The 14,195-nt window shown below is 34.6% G+C and overlaps 3 non-coding genes and 2 pseudogenes across 3 annotated transcripts; 1 reads left to right on the top strand and 4 right to left on the bottom strand.

Moving 5' to 3' along the window:
• Positions 1-1,706: 1,706 nt before the first annotated feature.
• Positions 1,707-1,783, bottom strand: LOC120209660. The gene has a single exon (XR_005524427.1). It is a non-coding gene; the product is annotated as a small nucleolar RNA snoR122 (small nucleolar RNA).
• Positions 1,784-1,869: 86 nt separating this feature from the next.
• LOC120209659 lies at positions 1,870-1,957 on the bottom strand. The gene has a single exon (XR_005524426.1). It is a non-coding gene; the product is annotated as a small nucleolar RNA R44/J54/Z268 family (small nucleolar RNA).
• Positions 1,958-2,250: 293 nt separating this feature from the next.
• On the bottom strand, positions 2,251-2,326 carry LOC120209658. The gene has a single exon (XR_005524425.1). It is a non-coding gene; the product is annotated as a small nucleolar RNA Z267 (small nucleolar RNA).
• A 6,743-nt stretch (positions 2,327-9,069) lies between these two features.
• Positions 9,070-10,435, top strand: LOC120209592 (annotated as a pseudogene).
• A 711-nt stretch (positions 10,436-11,146) lies between these two features.
• LOC120209591 lies at positions 11,147-13,394 on the bottom strand (annotated as a pseudogene).
• Positions 13,395-14,195: the final 801 nt, after the last annotated feature.

Below are 14,195 nucleotides of genomic sequence, written 5' to 3'. Positions count from 1 at the left end.
ATTAAAAAGATTTAAAGTACATGAGTGAGATAAGAGAGAGGGTAAAGTTCAAATACTAATTTTGTAAGGATAAACTACTTCAAATACAACTCGCCTTTGAGCTCAAACTCGTTTGTGCCACTAAACTTTCTGCACTCGAGTGCTTGTCTTCTTAGGAAAAGGTCTCAGTTTCAGTAGCATTTTTAGCTTGTTCGAGCATGGTGACTACTTCCCTAGCAGTAGGGGTCTTTAATGAGCTTCAAAGAATGCTTTCTTTTGAGCCACTGAACTAGGCCTCGCAAATCTCTCCGCCTCTTCAACATATTAGTTATGAGAAACCGCCGACCACCACTCCCGAAACAAAGATTTCGACATGAATCTCCCGAACAATATAGAGTGTCCAAGACCATGAACTAAGTTTCCCTGAAAAAAACCATTTCTGAAAACTTGGGTTGCTTGAATTTTCCTGCAGGTTCCAAAACAAAAATTAGAGATATTGATTAGATTTTTTCCAGGTTCCAACACAAATTATTAATTTCCAGGTATTTCAAGTTGGGTTGCTTGAAAATTTCAAGTTTCCAAGTATTAAATGTTGGGTTGCTTGCATTTTTCATGTCCATAGTTTTGAACCCTGTCAGAGGGGGAATGAAACAAATGATTTTGTGATTTAGGGTTAGGTTGCAAATTGAGATTTTTTTATTGAATAAAATATTATTAAAATATCAACAAAGGTCCTACTTAGATTAAAATCATGATTTTAATGAAATCATTCAAGTTATCACCGTCAATGTGACATAAATGTAACTAAATATAAGCATTAGTGTGTTAAAACGTCGTATCAACATCCTAACGTTAGAATGCCATAATTGCAACTAAATAAACATTAGTGTTAATATTGTTAAAATTGAAAATCATAGTTCAAGCTCAAAGGTGAATGGTATTCAAATAATTAACCCAAAAGTAACAAATTATATTCGCCGCATGTATCTAACTATTTAGACCAGTATTATCCCAGTGTTATCTAACAAATTAGATTAATTTTTTTTTCTTAAACATCCAATCATGTATGCTTGCCAGCTTCTATATAGTAGATTAATTTGCTAGAAAAGAAAAAGAAAAAAACCTTCCCATTTTGCTCCATGAAACTTTGTATGTCTCGATATGCCTTCATATCGGATATGGAAGATCTTATCATCATATGAGATGCCCTTTTGGAGCTCAATACGTAAATCAAGTTCAACAAAACGCACCATCGGATCTCCGTTCTTCTTAACAATCATCAGGCACAAGCGTTTTCTATAACTCTATAGAATATATTATTTTCTTCCATCTCCATTGATAGAAAGGTTTACTTGACCAATACACGTGCTGGAACAATGTTTACTCCAAATGTACACCCCAGTAGACGAATTTACGCCATCAAGATGAACCTATTAAGAATGTCATTTACTTGGAACAAAGATAACATGTACACAACAAGTTTAAATGCAAATACGATATCCAAATATGCACCCAAAATCTTTTCAAAGCTAGCATCCAGCATATTCAACAGAAAATGAAAACAAGGTCGGCAAAACCGAAAATACTAGACAATGAACATCAGGGCTCAGAGAGCCATTCAGCCCCGAAAGATGGTATTTTGATATCGCTCTACTCACAGGAGATTCATTCTAATGCTTAAATTTGTATAGTTTAAACCGAAATCAATAAAAAAAATGCACATGGTCTGTCTCAGAGGTAGTGACAATTATCAGATCATCATTATTTGATCTGATAATACGTGCATTTTGATGCATCATAGACAAAACACGGTATTACATCTTAACGCAACCATCATTGGCGTACATAAAAGGAATTTTGATAAAGACCTGGATAAAAAGAAAGCATTTTTGTGCATCAGAGAGATTCCCATTGATAGACAACTCATCATCCTATAAAGGGTTCTGATGTCCCTGTCTGTTTTATCATCACTTGCACAAATTTATGACAAATAAATCAGATTTTGATGGAAACTAGAAAAATCAATTGTAAATCAAGACTCGGAAGCTGACAGTGGTAACAAAGAATAACATATATCTTTAACATAAAGCGATTCCCTTTTCATTGCATAAACAATATCAACATTAAGATTTCATAAGCAAATTCATATAAAATGCAAAGCACTTGGTAATCAAATGCATGTTCATAAGCTAATTAAACACGAACACTCAAGCAAAGATGCAGATTCAAGAACAAATTATAAGGTCCATAGAACACACAAAAGAATTAGCCGTTTTGCCTCAGATCTGAATTATTTCAAAGAGAAAAACATCTCTCAAAGAATATTTAACACCATCACAGGCAAAACGGAAAAAGGAAGGAGGCAAAATATACACTAAAAGATCCGGCATTTAAATCAGAAGATAATGAAAAATCATAAGATTAACTCAAGCTACCATGGAGGGTTTGGAGGCTCTAGCTATGTAGGGTTTATAGCAGAGAGATCGGATTGAAGGAAATTTAGGGCTCGCTGGTTGTTTATATACAGGGAGATGGTATGGAAATGGAAACATCTAGGATGTTTGAGTAGTGGGTTATATAATTGCATCCTCAGATAAACAAGCCCGTATATTTGGGTTCATTTAACACCCAGGTGTTTTTGGCCCAATAGCGCACCAAATAAGATTATTTGGCTTAATAGGGCACACAAAAAATTATTTTGGAATCTACGGCATTTTTACAGTGCAAAGAAACTCTCACCTCGATATTTTAATATATCTTATCGAACTCATCATCTCGAAGTAACGAGTTCTATTAAAATAATAATATTTTTCAAGATAATTATGAAAATAGTTTTGGGGGGGGGGAAATACAAAGGAACTCGTTACTTCTAGATGACGAGTTCCTTTGTTTAAATATTTATATCCATTTAGATTTGAAAAAAAGAGTCATTGGTAGCCGTTGGAGCTTGTCACCTTATAAATAGGAATTGGTTTAGTTGATAAAGTTATAGGAGAACCAAAATATGCACTTGTGGGAAGAATATTTCAAGCAATTTTCGAAAGATCATCTTTGGTCTGATTACTTTGATATTGATGATTAGGATTAAAATCCGTCTTCAGATAATGAGTGGGTGAAAGAATCAATAAAGTTTATCCTTGATCAACATAAGAAGTTGAAAAGGGAAGAGGAGAATGAGAAGAAGAAGAAGAATAATGAAGAATGAAGAGCTAACAAGCCGACACAACAAACGACTCATCGAAAGGAATGAGAATAAGAAAAATAATGTAAAAATTGAGAGGAAAAGATGTTTTTTGTTGAAAAAAATGTTTCAAATAAATGTATGAATTTGAATTTAGTTAAACGTTGTAGTTTGTAATTATATATGAAAGGTAAAAAACTGAAAAATTATCATTGATATTTATAAAATAGGTATGTAGACATCTATTTTCGTCCGGAGTTATATAAATTTATTTATACTTTTGGTCTATTTTATACTTACTTTATTATTATCCTATTATTATAGTATTTACTATATGTCATTATATTATTTATTAATATTACCTATTATTAGTTTTATTATTATTAACAGTTCATTATTATTATTAGTTATTATTAGTATTGTTAATATTTACTAGTATTATTATGTATTAATCTTATAACTATTGTTAATGTAGGTCTAAGAAAAAGTCAGTTAATGGTCCAAGTTGAAGCCCATGCATCGTCGAACAAGTGGACAAGCCCGACCGTGTAGCTCACTCGCCGAAGCTCATACTTCTTCATGCATCGACAATCTCTCCTCAACATGGCACCATTGACCATGCAATACAAGGTAATAACAAAACATGGAAACATAATTTGCACAAAAAAGGTTCATTAACAGCACATACGGAGTGATCATCTTCTCAAAAAGGGCAAGAGGAAATTTGGAATCCCTTGAAACAGAAACAAATTGGAGAAGGAAATCTCCAAATCTCCTATGATTTTATGTACCAAAAATGAAGAAAATTTTAGCTATATAAACCAATGATTGCTTTGTAAAAGAGGAGAAAAAAAGTGAGTACACGGAGGAGTTTCTACACAAGAGAGGAAGAAAACGAGATAGAAAAATAAAAAAGGGAGCCCTTCCCTTTTGACCAACGATGTTCTCCGGCGACCGGAGCCTTTGTTCACCAATTTGAACGGTGGGAAGTTTCATTACGGTGAGACAAGCAACATACTTCGAAACCAAGATGATCTAATGGCGGACGACAGCAGATTGGAGTGGAGAAAGTTGAACGACTAACGACTTTTTTTGTGAAGTTGGAGACTGTTCCTCGCAAAATGGAGGTCGGATCCGTGTTCCTCGTGTCGAGATGAGATCATTTTCGCAAGTTCATATTAGGACATGAAAAGATCTTGTCAATTCATTCCTAGAGCAATATAAGCACATGAGCGACATGGGACATGATCGAGTAGCTCTGCAAAATTTGGAAATGAAGCGTAATGAGAGCTTCATACAATATGCACAAAGATGAAAAGATATTGCAATCCAAGTACGTCCATAATTGATTAAAAGAGAATTCATCACTCTATTCATGGATACACTCAGGTCACCCTATATTGACCACATGTTGGGAGCCACAACCAAAAGTTTCTCTGACATTGTTATGTGTGGGGGAATGATCAAAAGAGCTATAAAGAGTGGTAAGATAAAGGGCACCAACAACACTGATGTAAAGAATAACGTCGAGATCAATGAGGTAGAGTCTCGCTCAACCAATCATTGGAACAAATCTCATAAACATGTTTCATAAAAGACTTCATGTGACATACGAGGAGTTACTTCAAGTGCCTGTTGAGAGGAATCTTCTATCTACTATTTAATCGAAACCAATAAAACCCCATATCCTAAAGGCTATAATGTCAATGCCACATGCAGTTACCACGTGGGAAGTTTAGGACATACTACTGAGAATTATAGGACACTAAAGAGCAAGGTCTAGAATTTAATCGATTCAGGAGCATAGACATTTGAAGAATAATAAGACATTTCTGATGCATTATTCACTTGTATTCTATCTTGTTCGAAATTGTTTATTTTTTTTTAGAAAAATCTCTTGACGTTCAACATACTAAATAAAATGCTACCTTATGAGGTTATGACCAATGTGTAAACTTTAATCTTTGAGTTCTTTAAATATCAACTGAATTAAAGGATCTTTTAAGAATTTGGATTATAGACCTTTGACAAGTTGACTTGATTACACTCTTAAAATTGATCCCTTCGATCTTTCACCCAGCACAAAATCCCTTGATTTTATTCCAAAAAAAATCACTCGATTACCCTTTCTCAGCCATACCCTAGCCTTTTTAGGCACAAAGGAGGTCTTCTTTCGATACAAGTCTTAAGTGAAATATGTGTCTTCCCGTAAACAGGTAAGATGGGGCATTCGATGTATGCGGTATGGCTAGACCATTTAGACTGCAGTTCTATTTAGTACGCTCAATGATGATTCATAATCTGCACAATTGGAATGGTGGAGAAGATAAATTCAACTTAGGCTAGTTGCTTGGAAATTGAGCTCTAAAAATAGAACTTTCTGACTTTTACTGACACTCAGACTATAATAGGTTTTTCTTAATGAGTTTAGAAATATTGAAATAAAAAACATGGGAAAGTAATGTGATATTAATGAAAGTTAATTTTAATATTACTGGGGCACTCCACTAAAAGTAGTAAGTTGTTAATTTTTGGAGGTAATGTCTAAAGCAACCATTGAGGTAATGTCTGAGCTTTATGAAGTGAGTTTCGTTTGAGTTGTCAAGTCGAAGACTTTTTGACACTTGAATCCTTTAATTAAGGGTATTCCGCTAAAGTAATATGATATGTCAATAGCCCCAAATTTATGAATACGATTACATTCAGATCATTACACTAGTCTCTATGTGTAGAGATTAATCTCCTAGCAAATCTAAAGGGAGGGCATCGAAGTTAACAAATTATAATTTAAAGAAAGGCGGTAAGGCCTATATAAATGTGAATTGATAATGAGTTTGGATGAAAGGTGGACTAAGAGAGTTAATAAACATTTGTTATAGTCGACTACATAAAAACGCTCAGGAGTTTTGCTTTTAGATCGATATTTCTTCACTACTTTTGCTAAAGGAGTCTACGAAATATGAACAAATGGAAGATTTCAGATGACTTAAATATGAAAACTCTCTAAAATGTCTAGAACTACAATATTGAATGGGCCCATAGGGGCATTTCAAGCAATCACTGGCAATTTGCACGAGCTCAAGGGGCATCTCAAAGGTATACATGAACATATGAAACGAGTATACGTGATCATCAAATAATGAATCCATAAAAAAACAATCTAAACCCTTTCTGGATGAACCTTTACCATTAGTCTTGACACTTGTCAAAGAACTATAACTTTGAAAGATTAAAAGAGCATTTGATTCTTTTGATATCTAATGAACTTATGTTTTACGATTTACTTCAATTATGAGCCTAAAGCAAGGGGCATAATTTTATCTTTTCAAAAAATTTCTCGCATTTTGAAAAAATAAAACAAGATAGTTTCTCTAGGGAATGCATCTTGAAAATCGAAATATTGCTTAGACATGGAAGCTTAGGATCGATATCGGGACAAAAAGAAGAAACATTATGGCAAGAGTTTATTGGGGCTAAAGAACAATTTTTGCAAGCCAAGAATTACAAACATATTCGACCAAGACGATAATAAAGATTGGAGATTTCGATAATGAAGACTTCTAACACATTTCTGCATCATTATCATTCATGAAAGCATTCACTTGCATCATTGACATATTTGCATCAAGAATTCATAATTCATTCTAAAGATCATTTTCCCTCATGAGAAAACTTTCCAGTTTTGTCTTTCTTAAGATAATTTCTTTTCCCCTCTTGAGGATTTCATCAAAACCTTCAGAAATTTGTGTCTTTCTTATACCACGAGACTATTTTCCTCTATTGCGATTTCGTTAATTTTTTTCCTTCAAAAAAGTCTTCCTCAAGACCATTTTTCTCTCTTGAGGACATCTTTAATATTTTCGATGAATATTGTCTTTTTTAAAAACATTTTTCCTCTCTTGAGGATATTTTTTAAATCTTTCAAAAAATCTATCTTCTTTAAGATCGTTTCACTTCAAAAAAATTTCTCATTCGAGACAGCTTCTCTTCAAACAAAAATTTTTTCTCACTCGAGATAGCTTTCCTCAAAAACAAATTTCGTCTCACTTGAAATAGTCTCCTTGGAAAAAAATTACATCTCACTTGATATATTTATCCTTGAAAATTCTCGTTTCACTAGAGATAGTTTCTCTTGAAATTTTTTTGTCTCACTCGAGACAATTTCTCTTGAAACTAAAATTTCATCTCCCTTGAGATATTTTCTCTTGAAAACTTTCCGTCTTACACGTGACAGTTTCTCTTGAAAAATTTCATCTCCCTTGAGATATTTTTCTTGAAATTTTTTATCTCACTCGAGACATTCCTCTTAGAACGAAAATTCAATCTCACTTGAGATATTCCTTGAAAAATTTTCGTCTCACTCGAGACAGTTTTCCTCGAAACCAAAATTTCATCTAACTTGAGATATTTTCTCTTGAAAAAATTTTGTCCCACCTGATATATTTTCTTAACATGACTCAACTCGTGATAAGGAGCTAATTTTCTAAATTTCATGCATTGCATTCATGACTTTACATGCATGTGTATGATTTCGCAGATTGTTCGAGTCAGTTTCAACTTCACAACGAAATGTATTGCACTTGAAGCATCCAGAATATACTTAGACCTGTGAGGGGAGTCATCCAAAGAATCAAGACCGATTTAGAACCTCGAAGGGGAGTCACCCAAATAATCAAGACCAACTTAAACCGCGAAGGTGAGCCATCTTGTTTGGCTTAAACTCGCGAATGGGACATCTTCACTTGGAGAAATCATTTACAACATAGCTTAAGTCGAGAAAGGCTATCTATCAACCAAAGCTTTTGAGTTTGATTCTACTCAGCTCAAGAGCGCATCAACCACATGGTAGCAGCAAGGAACTACATTTAAGTCAAATTTCAAACCGATGTCTTTAAGCCAAGAAGAAGACCTATGTTGACTTTGATTTGGCAAAATGAACCACTTCCCTGTCAGGTTTCGAAAGCACATTGATCGTATGGTAGATATGAGGAACTACCTTCCGATCAGAACCCAACGGAGGTCTTCAAGTCTAGAAGAAGGCCCTAGAACCAACTTCCCAGTCGAATTTCAATATAGCTTAAGGCGAGAAGAGCTATTCGTCAATCAAAGCTTTCGAGTTTGATTCCACTCAACTCGAGAGTGCATGGACCATATGATAGCAACGAGAAACTATCTTTCGGTTGAATTTGTTAAAAATCAACTACAGTCTAGCAACGAGGAACTAGTCTCTAACTGAAACCTTCACACTCAGATTTCAACTTTACTTGACCTAGAAGCACATTCAAAACCAATTCTAAAAGTAAGATTTCAACTCCACGACAGAGGATACCTGGCTTAGAAAATGATCAGTTGCAGATTTTAACTTCAATTGAGCAGAAATCCAACCTGATTTCGAAAGAAAAATTGAACGTCTCAACATCATAAGAGTAAGCTTGGCTTCAGAATCCATTTTACTTCAAGAACCAAACGAAAATTTGTCTTTTTATCTTTATCCTATTTTTGTTACACGATAATAGACAAAGAGGGACAACTGTAGATACCTATTTTCGTTCGGAGTTAATCTAAATTCTTTTTACTTTTATCTATTTTATACTTACTTATTACTATTATCTTATTATTGTATAATATTTACTATATGTCATTATATATTATTTATTAATATTACTTATTATTAGTTTTTTTATTATTAACGGTTTCATTATTATTAGTAGTATTAGTATTAATAGTGTTAATATTTACTAGTATTATTATTTATTAATCTTATCACTATTGTTAATGTAGGTCCAAGAAAAAGTCCGTTAATGGTCCAAGTTGAAGCCCATGCATCGTCGAACAAGTGGACAAGCCCGAGCATGTAGCTCACTCGCCGGAGCTCGGACTTATTCATGCATCGACAATCTCTCCTCACCATGGCACCATTGACCATACAAGGCAATAACAGAACACGGAAACATAATTTGCAGAAAAAAGGTTCATCAACATCACATACGGCTAGGTTCCCACTTCCACAAACAAAACCTTTTACTGCTAGGTTCACCTCCCAGAATTCACTTGCAAGTTTTAGTGGCCTCAAAGCAGCAACATACGTGAAATGTGAATCAGAATCCTCATTCCTCGGCACTGAGAGAAGTGCAACTCTAAGAGGCTTGTATGTTCCGAAAGCACAGATAGCAAACCTGAGGTCTCAGTATGGCCTACAGCCTGTGGCATCTTACAAAGTGGCAATCCTTGGAGCTGCTGGATGGATAGGTCAGCCGTTAGCACTTCTCATCAAGATGTCTCCATTAGTTTCAGCCTTGAACCTCTATGATATAGAAAATGTCAAGGGAGTTGCTGCAGACCTCAGTCACTGTATACTCCTCCTCAAGTTCAGGATTTCACTGGCGCTTCTGAATTAGGAAACTGTTTGAAAGGTGTGAATGTAGTGGTCATTCCTGCTGGCGTTCCAAGAAAGCCTGGTATGACTCGTGATGATCTCTTCAACATCAATGCCAACATTGTGAAGACCTTGGTTGATGCAGTCGCTGATAACTGTCCTGATGCATTCATCCATATTATCAGCAATCCAGTTAATTCCACAGTACCGATTGCTGCTGAAGTCCTGAAGCAGAAGGGTGTTTACGATCCGAAGAAGCTTTTTGGTGTTACCACATTGGATGTTGTGAGAGCTAACACATTTTTTGCTGAGAAGAAGAACCTTAAGCTCATTGATGTGGATGTTCCAGTTGTCGGGGGACTTGCTGGTATAACCATTTTACCCTTGCTGTCAAAGACGAAACCCTCTGTTAGCTTTACTGATGAAGAAGTGGAGCAATTAACTGTTAGGATCCAAAATGCTGGGACTGAGGTTGTGGAGGCGAAGGCTAGTGCAGGGTCTGCCACACTATCCATGGCTTATGCAGCAGTAAGATTCGTCGAATCATCTCTTCGTGCTCTGGATTGAGATGGGGACGTCTATGAGTGCGGTTTTGTGCAGTCGGATCTGACTGATCTTCCATTTTTTACATCTAGGATCAAGCTCGGAACGAAAGGGGTTGAAGCTTTGATTCCATCTGACCTTTCTGGATTATCTGAGTATGAAGAGAAGGCCTTGGAAGCTCTTAAGCCTGAATTAAAGGCCAGCATCGAAAAGGGAATCGCATTCGTGCAGAAGCAACTGGTTACCGCTTAAAACCTGAAGTTTTTGAAGCTCTAACATAATTGAAACCATGCTTGAGTGAGAAATAACTAAGTCTGGGTTTAACCCTGCATCAGTACTTTCAGTTTTGCAGAGTGGAAGGAATGACAGTGTAGCAGACATATAAAAAGCGCATTTTGGTGGTGTTGAGAAGAGAACTGAATCATTTCTCCGAGTTTGTTGTACTTTTGACGGTTTTGAAATAACATGTCTGCTGCACTATACTACTTTTGTTATGATGTCCTGAACCTGATTGCACAGTTTTACTTCAATGAGAGGCTACCATGAAAGAGTATTAATCAACATTGCAAGTATATAGCAGACAGATCTAAGACAAGCCAATATGCCGTTTGGTTTTGTATTAAAGGTTCGTAAATTTATGGAAAATAAAGGAACACAAAGTTGAAAATGATGAAACTTGTAAGATCTGTGTAGTTGTAACTGAAAAATTGCTCAAAAAAAGCCCACAACTATTATCAATGTCATGAGCTTTATCTAAACCCGAACATGGCCGTCGTCGGCTAAAACCCGAAATTGTGGAGATTCCATGATCATTGTCGCCGTCATCAGCTTCCTGTTCTTGTAATTGGCCTTGAAACAAGCTTGTCAAAGCCTCTTGGTTTTAGCTTTCAATTGTAAATCCATCATCTCTTCCACCATTTTCTTCTCCTCCTCTAAAGCCTCCACTACTTCCTTCACTTTTCTGTCCGTTTTCATTCTGCAACTCCTTTGTTAAACCAACCCCATAACTAGTCCGGAGGAAACAAGACTAGGGATACTTTCAACAACGCAAGTGGTTTCGGGTCACTTTAGAATTTGTATCTTAGTGTTTCTTCTTCTTCTTCTTGCATTTCATTTACGAGTTTCAAAGCTTCCTCCATATGGTCTGCATTGCAATACCCATCGACAATTACATTGAAAGTGAAGACGGTAGGTAAGACACCACTTTACGGCAAGATGTTGAAGAGTTCCAAGGCTTTATCCAAGAGCCCCATCTTAAAGAATCCATAAATCAACCAGTTGAAACTGTTGGCAGTAGGAATTAAGCTATTGTTGATCATCTCAATTAAAAGTTCCATGGCTGAATCTAGATCACCTTGAAGACAAAAGCCCTTGAGCAAGACACTGTAAGCAACCAGGTCATATTCATATCTGGAGGTAGCAAGATTACGGAACATATTCAGTAAAACATCTGCCAGTCCGCTCTCAGAGCCCATCAAACACAGCGATGTATAAGTAACAAACCAAGGCTTCATGTCATTATGTACCATCTCCTCAGAATCACCTCGTTTACAAAACCCATCAACCAAAATGCTATAGCTATAAGGGGGTGTTTGTACGGAGGAAAATAAGATTACTGTGGGGGAAAACATTTTACAAAACCCATAAACCAAAATCAATATTCATGTTTGGATTGCAAGCATTCCCAATGGGGTAATAAATCATTTCCAACAGTAGAATTTTAAGGGCCTTTCACTGGCAATATCAATCCCACCTCTTGTTTAGGTATTTGTTTTTTTCCCTTCAACTTGGATTAAAATACCCTTGAAACAAAAGACTTACTTCAAAAATGCCCTAACCTTTATTTAAAAAATTATAGTATTTTTATTTTCACAAACTTGTTAAAATTTATTTTCCTAATCCACAGCTATATTTTTCCTTGTTTTGCTAGCCAAACCTATATACATTTTATTTTTTATTTATTTATTATCATCACTTTTTAAATAAAGAAATAAATTAAAAAAATAAAAGTATCAAAAAATCACAATAGACATTTTATTTACTATCATTATTAATACTACTATTGTTGTTATTATAAACAAAGATGAAAAGTAAGACCTCAAATTCAATATACACCAAAAGATTATAAAATAAATTGTCTATGTTACCTCAAAAATTAATATTAATTAAGATTAAAAGAATATATGTTATATTTACTATTTTAATTTATCCATTTATCTTTTAAATTTTATAAAAAAAATTATATAATTTTTATGAATTTAAATTTAATAAAAATATATAAATTAAAAATAATACAATAATATATTTTCTATGAATTTTTATATCAATATTTTCTTTTGAATATTTGGAATTCAACTCGTTAAAAAATATCACAATGACAATTTGATAAAATATACATTCTAGTAATCTTTTATTCCTTTAACCAAACACTGTAATCATACATTCCTATCAAACAAATCAAACACTGTAATCATATATTCATTTAAAACAAACCAAACACAATAATGTAACATTTTAGTAATGTGTCAAATAATGTAACATTTCCAGTAATCTTATTCTCGAATGTAATGTTACATTTCATGAACCAAACACCCCTAAGAATCCGATGATATCTTCTTCATTTCTTCCAAAACCTTTGGTGCTTCATATGGCTCGCCTTTTTGGCAAAGCCCATACATAACAGCATTATAACAAAAGCTATTCATAGGATGGTTTCTAGATCTCAAAAACAGAATGAAATCTAGAACAAATTCAACATGACCAACACTACATACACCATAAATATATGTACAGTATATTAAAACAGATGGGCTTATCCCATCTCCCTCCATATCCGCCATAAGTTCGGATGCTTGCTTCTTCTATGTCTACACCACTCCCATGATATCCTTTGCAATAAAAGTTCATCCTAATCGTATAGGTGTAAACATAAGGTGATGGCCCAGAGTTTTTCATTTCTCCAAACAAACTTCTCACAAGTTCTATTCTGTTCGCTTCAACTAAACACTTGAGCAAGAAGTTGCATGACTTAATACTTAGCTCAATCCCAATTGCTTTAGCCTGCACAAAAACGTCTACACCGTTCTCGAGCATCGAATTGGATGCAAACACCTTGATGAGCAAATTAAAGATGTCAGCTGATCTATGGACATGCTCAGGCGAATCTAACAGATACGGTAACAGTTTAAACATATCATTCTTAGCTAGTCTTTAATAGCAAACAATATCTCTGAGCAAAGTATGTGCTTCCATCTGCATCCGTGTCATAGCAAAGGAATGTAGACAGTGGACATGATAATGGGAATTTGCTTCCATTTGCATCCGTTTCATAGCAAAGGAATGTAAACAATGGACATGATAATGGGAATTTGAGACTTGGTATTTATATAGAAGAAGAAGAAGAAAGAAATGTGAACAGTGGGTATGATAATGGGAATTTGAGACTTGGTATTGAAGAAGAAGAAGACACGAAGTGTTTTTGATTTTTTTTTTAATTATCAATTTAGATTTCTGTTAATAGGTTAACGGAAGAAGAAGTTTTTTTTTTAATTGCTAACTCATAATTCTATTAATGGGTTGACAGAAGTTAATGGTCGAGGGACTTAAACTAAACGGACCGATAAGATAAAGAATCAAGCACATTTAAATTAAAAATCGGTAATCAAATTCGGTTAGACCAAAAACAAAGGGAACTATTGGCATAGTTTACTCATTTCATATTTGTCGTATGTAAATTTAATTAAAATATGTGACATCAAAGTAGTATTGTCTCCAAAATTAAGAATTGTGTTATAAACCTATGTCGTATTGTCGGTGATGTATAAGACTATTGCTAATATTTTACTGGAAAGACTTTTTTGTGTTCTCCCTAGATATAGTTGCTTTAAACTAATTTGTCTTTGTCCAAGGGTGAAGCATCGTTGATAATACTCTTTTGGTGTAAGAATTGATCTAGGGCTATGCTAAAAAAATCTCTCTCCTTGGTGTGGCCTCAAAGTAGATTTGTAAAAAGCTTTGGATTCTTTGAATCGACTTTTTGTTATTGTTGTTTTGGAGGCCTGAAATCTTTTGTATTTGGATCAGGGATTGTTTTACATGCTTTAGAATCTTGATTTC

Source organism: Hibiscus syriacus, unplaced genomic scaffold (genome assembly GCF_006381635.1).
Source record: "Hibiscus syriacus cultivar Baekdansim isolate YM2019G1 unplaced genomic scaffold, ASM638163v2 tig00019423_pilon, whole genome shotgun sequence".
Taxonomy (NCBI): domain Eukaryota; kingdom Viridiplantae; phylum Streptophyta; class Magnoliopsida; order Malvales; family Malvaceae; genus Hibiscus; species Hibiscus syriacus.
The sequence above is the reverse complement of the archived record's forward strand: the minus strand, read 5'-3'. Positions and strand labels throughout refer to the sequence as shown.